A 7641-nucleotide genomic window follows, 5' to 3' on the forward strand; every position below is an offset into this window, starting at 1 on the left:
ATACATAGTTCTAGCAACATGGCAGATGAGTCCAACGTTGCCATGTAGTGAGAGCTAGCTACATGGCAGAGTATTCTGACATGTCCATATACAGAATATAAGCTACTTGGCAGATGACTCCAACATGTGCATATACTGAGAGTTATCTACATTGAAGATGAGTCCAACATGCGTAGATATAGAGGACTAGATACAAGGCAAATGAGTCCAATATGTTCATACAGATTGAGCTGGCTACATGGGAGAAGAGAAAAACATGTCCATATAATGAGAGCTAGCTACATGGCAGACAAGTCCAATATGTTCAGAAACTGAGACCTACCTACATGGCAGATGAGTCTAACATATCAATTCATGGAGACCTAGCTACATGGCAAACAAGTCCAAAATGTCCATTTACAGAGAGCTAGCTATATGGTGGAGTAGGGAAACATTTCCATATACAGAGTTCTAGCTACATGGCTGATGAGTCCAACATGTTCATATACAGAGAGCTGGCTACATGACTAATGAGTCCAACGTGATCATATACTGAGAGCAAGCTACATGGTAGACAAGTCCAATATGTTCATATACACAGAGCTACCTTCATGGCCGATCAGTCCAACATATCCATGTTCAGACAGTTAGCTACATGGCAGACGAGTCCAAAATGTCTATATACAGAGAGCTAGATACATGGCAGAATAGTCCAACATGTCCATATACCGAGTACTAGCTACATGCAGATGAATCCAACATATCCATATACTGAGACTTAGCTACATGGCAGATCAGTCCAAGATGTGTATATATAGAGGAATAGCTTAAAGGCAGGTGAGTCCAATATGTTCATACATAGAGAACTGCCTACATGGCTGATGAGTCCAACGTGTCCATATACTGAGAGCTAGCTACATGGCAGACAACTCCAATATGTTCATATACAGAGAGCTACCTACATGGCAGATCAGTTCAATATATCCTTGTAAGGGGAGCTAGCTACATGGAAGATCAGTCCAACATATCCAAGTACAGAGAGCTAGCTACATGGCAGAAGAGTCCAAAAAATATATATAGAGAGAACTAACTATATGGCAAGTAGTGCAACATTTCCGTATACAGAGTTCTAGCTATGTGGCATAGGAGTCCAAGGTGTCCATATACTGAGAGCTAGCTGCATTTCAGAGTAGTACAACATGTCCATGTACAGAGTAGTAGCTACATGGCAGATGAGTCCAACATGTCCATATACAGAGAGCTACCTACATGGCAGATCACTCCAACATGTCCGTGCTCACAGAGGTAACTTCATGGCAGATGAGTGCAAAATGTCTATATACAGAGAGCTAGCTACATAGCAGAATAGTGCAACATTTCCATATACAGAGTTCTAGCTACATGGCAGATGAGGCCAACGTGTCCATATACTGAGAGCGAGCTACCTGGCAGAATGGTCCAACATGTCCATATACAGAGTACAAGATTCATGGCATATGAGTCCAATATATCCATATACTGGGAGTTAGCTAGATGGCAGCTGAGTCTAATATGTTTGTGCTTAGAGGACTCGCTACAAGCAGATGCATCCAACATGTTCATACAGAGGGAACTGGCTACATGGCTGATGCGTTCAACTTGTCCAAATACAGTGAGCTAGCTATATGGTAGACAAGTCCAATATGTTCATATACAGAAAGCTACATACATGACAGATAAGGCCAACATATCCATGTACAGAGAGCTAGCTATATAGCAGACGAGTCCAAAATGTCTATATACAGAGAGCTACAGACATGGCAGAGTAGTGCAACATTTCCATATACAGAGTTCTAGCAACATGGCAGAGGAGTCCAACGTGTACATATACTGAGAGCTAGCTACATGGCAAATGAGTCCAACATGTCCATATACAGAGTACTAGCTAGATGGTAGATGAGTTCAACATGTCCATATACTGAGGGTTAGATACATGCCAGATGAGTCCAAAATGTGTATATTTAAAGGGCTAGCTACAGGGCAGATGAGTCCAACATGTCCATATAAGAGAGTTAGCTCCATGGCAGACAAGTCCAATATGTTCTTATACAGAGAGCCACCTTCATGGCAGATCAGTCCAACATATCCATGTACAGAGACTTAGCTACATGCCAGATGAGTCCCAAATGTCTATATACAGAGAGCTAGCTACATGGCAGAATAGTCCAACATGTCCATATACAGAATTCTAGCTAGATGGCAGATGATTCCAACATATCCATATACTGAGAGTTAGCTACGTGGCAGATCAGTCCAAGATATGTATATATAGAGAAATAGCTACAAAGCAGATGAGTCTAACATGTTCATACACAGAGAACTGACTAAATGTCTGATGAGTCCAACAAGCGCATATACTGACAGCTAGCTACATGGCAGACAAGTCCAGTATGTTCATAAACAGAGAGCTACCTACATGGCAGATAAGTTCAATATATCCATGTAAGGAGAGCTAGCTACATGGCAGACAAGACCAAACTGTACATATACAGTGAGCTAGCTACATGGCAGAGTAGTGCAACATTTCATATAAAGAGTTCTAGCTACATGGCAGATGAGTCCAACGTGTCCATATACTGAGAGCTACCAAAATGGCAGATGAGTCCAACATGTCCATATACTGAGAGTTAGCTACATGACAGATGAGTCCAACATGTGTATATTTTGAGGGCTAACTACAAGGCAGATAATTCCAAGATGTTCTTACGAGAGAGCTAGATATATGGCTGATAAGTCAAACATGTCCATATATTGAGAGCTTACTACATGGCAGAAAAGTTCAATAGGTTCATAAGCAGAGAACATCCTACATGGCAGATCACACCAACAAATCCATACACAGAGAGCTAACATCAAGGCAGACGAGTCCAAAATGTTTACATACAGAGAGCTAGCTACTTGGCAAAGTAGTGCAACATTTCCATATACAGACTTCTAGCTATATGGCAGAGGAGTCCAAAGTGTCCATATACTGAGAGTTAGCTACATGGCAGGTGAGTCCAACATATGTATGTTTAGATGACTCGCTACAAGACAGATGAGTCCAACATGTTCATATACAGAGAGCTACCTTCATGGCAGATAAGTCCAATATATTCATGTAGAGAGAGTTAGCTACATGGCAGATGAGTCCAAAATGTCTATATACAGAGAGCTAGCTACATGGCAAAGTACTGCAACATTTCCAAATACACAGTTCTAGCCACATGGCAGAGAAATCCAACATGTCCATATACTGAGACTTAGCTACACATCAGAGTAGTACAACATGTCCATATACAGAGTACTAGCTACATGGCAGATGAGTCCATCATATCCATATACTGAGAGTTAGATACATGGCATATGAGTCCATCAGGTGTATATTGAGAGAGCTAGATACAAGGCAGATGAGTCCAACATGTTCAAACACAGAGAGCTGGGTACATGTCTGATGGGTCCAACAAGTCCATATACTGAGAGTTAACTAAATGGCAGATCAGTCCAAAATGTGTATTTTTAGAGGGCTATCTACAAAGCAGATGAGTCCAACATGTTCAAACAGAGAGAGCTGGCTACATGGCTGATGAGTCCAACATGTCCATATACAGAGAGCTAGATACATGGCACACAAGTCCAATATGTTCATATACAGAGAGATACCTCCATGTCAGATCAGTCCATCATATTCATGCATAGAGAGCTAGCTACAAGACAGACGACTCCAAAATGTCCATATACAGAGAGCTAGCTACATGGCAGTGTAAGTGCTTCATTTCCATATACAGAGTTCTAGCTACATGGCAGATGAGTCCAACATGTCCATATACTGAGAGCTAGCTACATGGCAGAGTAGTCTAGCATGTCTGTAACAGAGTACTGTTAAATGGCAGATGATTCCACATGTCCATATACTGAGAGCTAGCTACATGGCAGAGTAGTCCAACATGTCCTTATACAGAGTACTAACTTCATGGCAGATTAGTCCAATATATCCATGCACAGAGACCTAGCTACATAGCAGATGAGTCCTAAATGTCCATATACAGAGATCTAGCTCCATTTCAGAGTTGTGCAACATTTCCATATTCAGAATTCTAGCTTGATGGCAGATGAGTCCAAAGTGTCCATATACTGAGAGCAGAGTAGTACATATTGTCCATATCCAGAGTACAAGCTCATTGGCAGATGAGTCCAATATGTCCATATACTGAGAGTTAGCTACATGGCAGATGAGTCCAACATGCGTATATATAAAGACTAGCTAAAAGCCAGATGAGTCCAACATGTTTCTACAGAGGAAGCTGGCTACATGTCTGATGAGTCCAACATGTTCATATACTAAAAGCTAGCTACATGGCAGACTAGGCCAATAGGTTAACATACAGAGAGCTACCTACATGGCAGATAAGTCCAACATATCCATGTACAGAGAGCTAGCTACATGGCAGACGATTCCAAAATGTCTATATACAGAGAAGTTGCTACATGGCAGAGTAATGCAACATTTCCATATACAGAGTTCTAGCTACATGGCAGAAGAGTCCTACGTTTCCATATATTGAGAGCTAGCTACATTTTCGAGTAGTAAAGATGTCCATATACAAAGTACTAGCTACAAGGCTGATGAGTCCAACATGTCCATATACAGAGAGTAGATCACTCCAACATATCCATGCACCGAGAGCGAACTACATGGCAGATGATTCAAAAATGTCTATAACAGAGAGCTAACTAAATGGGATAGTAGTGCAGCATATTCATATACACTGTTCTAGCTACATGGCAGATGAGTCCAATGTGTCCATATATTGAGAGCTACCTACATGGCAGAGAAGTCCATTAGTCCATATACAGAGTACCAGCTACATGGCAGATGAGTCCAACATGCATATATATAAAAGACTAGCTACAATCCAGATGAGTCCAACATGTTTATACAGAGAGAACTGGCTACAAGTATGAAGAGTCCAAAATGTTCATATACTGAGAGCTAGCTTCATGGCAGACTAGTCCAATATGTTCATATACAGAGAGATACCTACATGACAGATAAGTCCAACATATCCATGTACTGAGAGCTCGCTATATAGCATACGAGTTCAAAATGTCTATATACAGAGAGCAAGCTACATGGCAGAGTAGGGTAACATTTCCATATACAGAGTTCTAGAAACATGACAAATGAGTCCAACATGTCCATATACTGAGAGTTAGCTAAATGGCAGATGAGTCTAACATGTGTATATTTAGAGGGCTAGTTAGAAGGCAGATGAGTCCAACATGTTCATACACAGAGAGCTGGCTTCATGGCTAATGAGTCCAACATGTTCATATACTGAGGATTAGCTACATGGCATACAAGTTCAATATCTTCATATACAGAGAGCTACCTTTATGCCAGATCAGTCCAACATATCTATGTAGAGATAGCTAGCTACATGGCAGATGAGTCCAAAATGTCTATATACAGAGAGGTAATTACTTGGCAGAGTAGTGCATCATTTCCATATACAGAGTTCTAGCTACATGGCAGAGGAGTCCAACGTGTCCATATATTGAGTGGTAGCTACATTTCAGAGTAGTACAACATGTGCATATACAGAGTATGATCTGCATGGTAGATGAATCCAACTTGTCCATATACTGACAGTTAGCTATAAAGCAGATGAGTCCAACATGTGTATATTTAGAGGGCTAGCTACAAGACAGATAACTCCAACTAGTTCATACAGAGAGAGCTGGAGACATGTCTGATGAATCTCACATGTCCCTATACTGAGAGTTAGCTAGATGGCAAATCAGTACAACATGTTTATATTTAGATGGCTAACTACAAAGCAGATGAGTCCAACATGATCATACAGAGAGTGCTGGATACATGGCTGATGAGTACATTATGTCCATATACAGAGAGCTACCTACATGGCAGACAATTCCAATATGTTCATATATAGAGAGCTACCTACATGGCAGATCCGTCCAACATATCCATGCAAAGAGAGCTAACTACATGGCAGGCATGTCCAAAATGTCCATATACAGAGAACTAGTTACATGGCAGAGTGGTGCAACATTTCCATATACAGAGTTCTAGATACATGGCAGAAGAATCCAACATGTCCATATACTGAAAGTAAGCTACATGGTAGATGAGTCCAACATGTTTATATTTAAAAGGCTAGCTACAAGGCAGATGAGTCCAACAGGTTCATACAGAGATAGTTGGCTACATGGATGATGGGTCCAACATGTCCATAAAAGAGAGTTAGCTACATGGCAGATGAGTCCAATATGTTCATACACAAAGAGCTATTTACATGTCAGATCAGTCCATCATATTCATGCACAGAGAGCTAGCTACAAGACAGACGACTTCAAAATGTCCATATACAGAGTGCTAGCTGCATTGCAGAGTGGTCTAACATGTTCTTATAGAGAGTACTAACTACATGGCAGATTAGTCCAACATATCCATGCATAGAGACCTAGCTACATAGCAGACGAGTCCTAAATGTCCATATACAGAGAACTAGCTGCATTGCAGAGTTGTGCAACGTTTCCATGTACAGAGTTCTAGCTTGATGGCAGATGAGTCCAACATGTCCATATACTGAGAGCCAGCTACATGGCAGAGTAGTCCATATTGTCCATATAAAGAGGACAAGCTCATTGGCAGATGAGTCCAACATGTCCATATACTGAGAGTTAGCTACATGGCAGATGAGTCCAACATACGTATATATAAAAGACTAGCTAAAAGACAGATGAGTCCAACATGTTTATACAGAGAGAGCTGGCTACATGTCTAATGAGTCCAACATGTTCATATACTGAGAGCTAGCTATATGGCAGACTAGTCCAATAGGTTAATATACAGAGAGCTACATACATAGCAGATCAGTCCAACATATCCATGTACAGAGAGCTAGCTACATGGCAGATGAGTCCAAAATGTCTACATACAGAGAGGTTGCTACATGGCAGAGTAGTGCAACAAGGCTGAGGAGTCCAACATGTCCATATATAGAGAGCTACCTACATGGCAGATCACTCTAACATATACATGCACAGAAAGCTAGCTACATGACAGACTAGTCCAAAATATCTATATACAGAGAGCTATTTAAATGGCACAGACGTGCGACATACCCATATCCAGTGTTCTAGCTATATGGCAGATGAGTTCAACGTGTCCATATATTGAAAGATAGCTAAATGGCAGAGCAGTCCAACATATCCATATGCAGAGTACTAGCTACATGGTCGATGAGTCCAATATGTCCATGTACTGAGAGTTAGCTACATGGCAGATGAGTCCAACATATGTGTGTTTAGAGGACTGGCTACAAAACAGATGGATCCCACATGTTTATACAGAGGGAACTGACTGCATGGCTGATACTTCCAACATGTCTAAGTACAGAGAGCTAGCTGCATGGCAGACAAGTCCCATATGTTCATATACAGAGAGTTACCTACATGGCAGATCACATATCCATGCACAGAGAGCTAGCTACATGGCAGACGAGTCCAATATTTCCATATAGAGAGAGCTAGCTACATGGCAGAGTAATCCAACACATCCATATACAGAGTACAAGCTACATGGCAGATGAGTCCAACATGTCCATATACTGAAAA

This window comes from Chrysochloris asiatica, unplaced genomic scaffold (assembly GCF_000296735.1).
Source record: "Chrysochloris asiatica unplaced genomic scaffold, ChrAsi1.0 scaffold00359, whole genome shotgun sequence".
NCBI lineage: Eukaryota > Metazoa > Chordata > Mammalia > Afrosoricida > Chrysochloridae > Chrysochloris > Chrysochloris asiatica.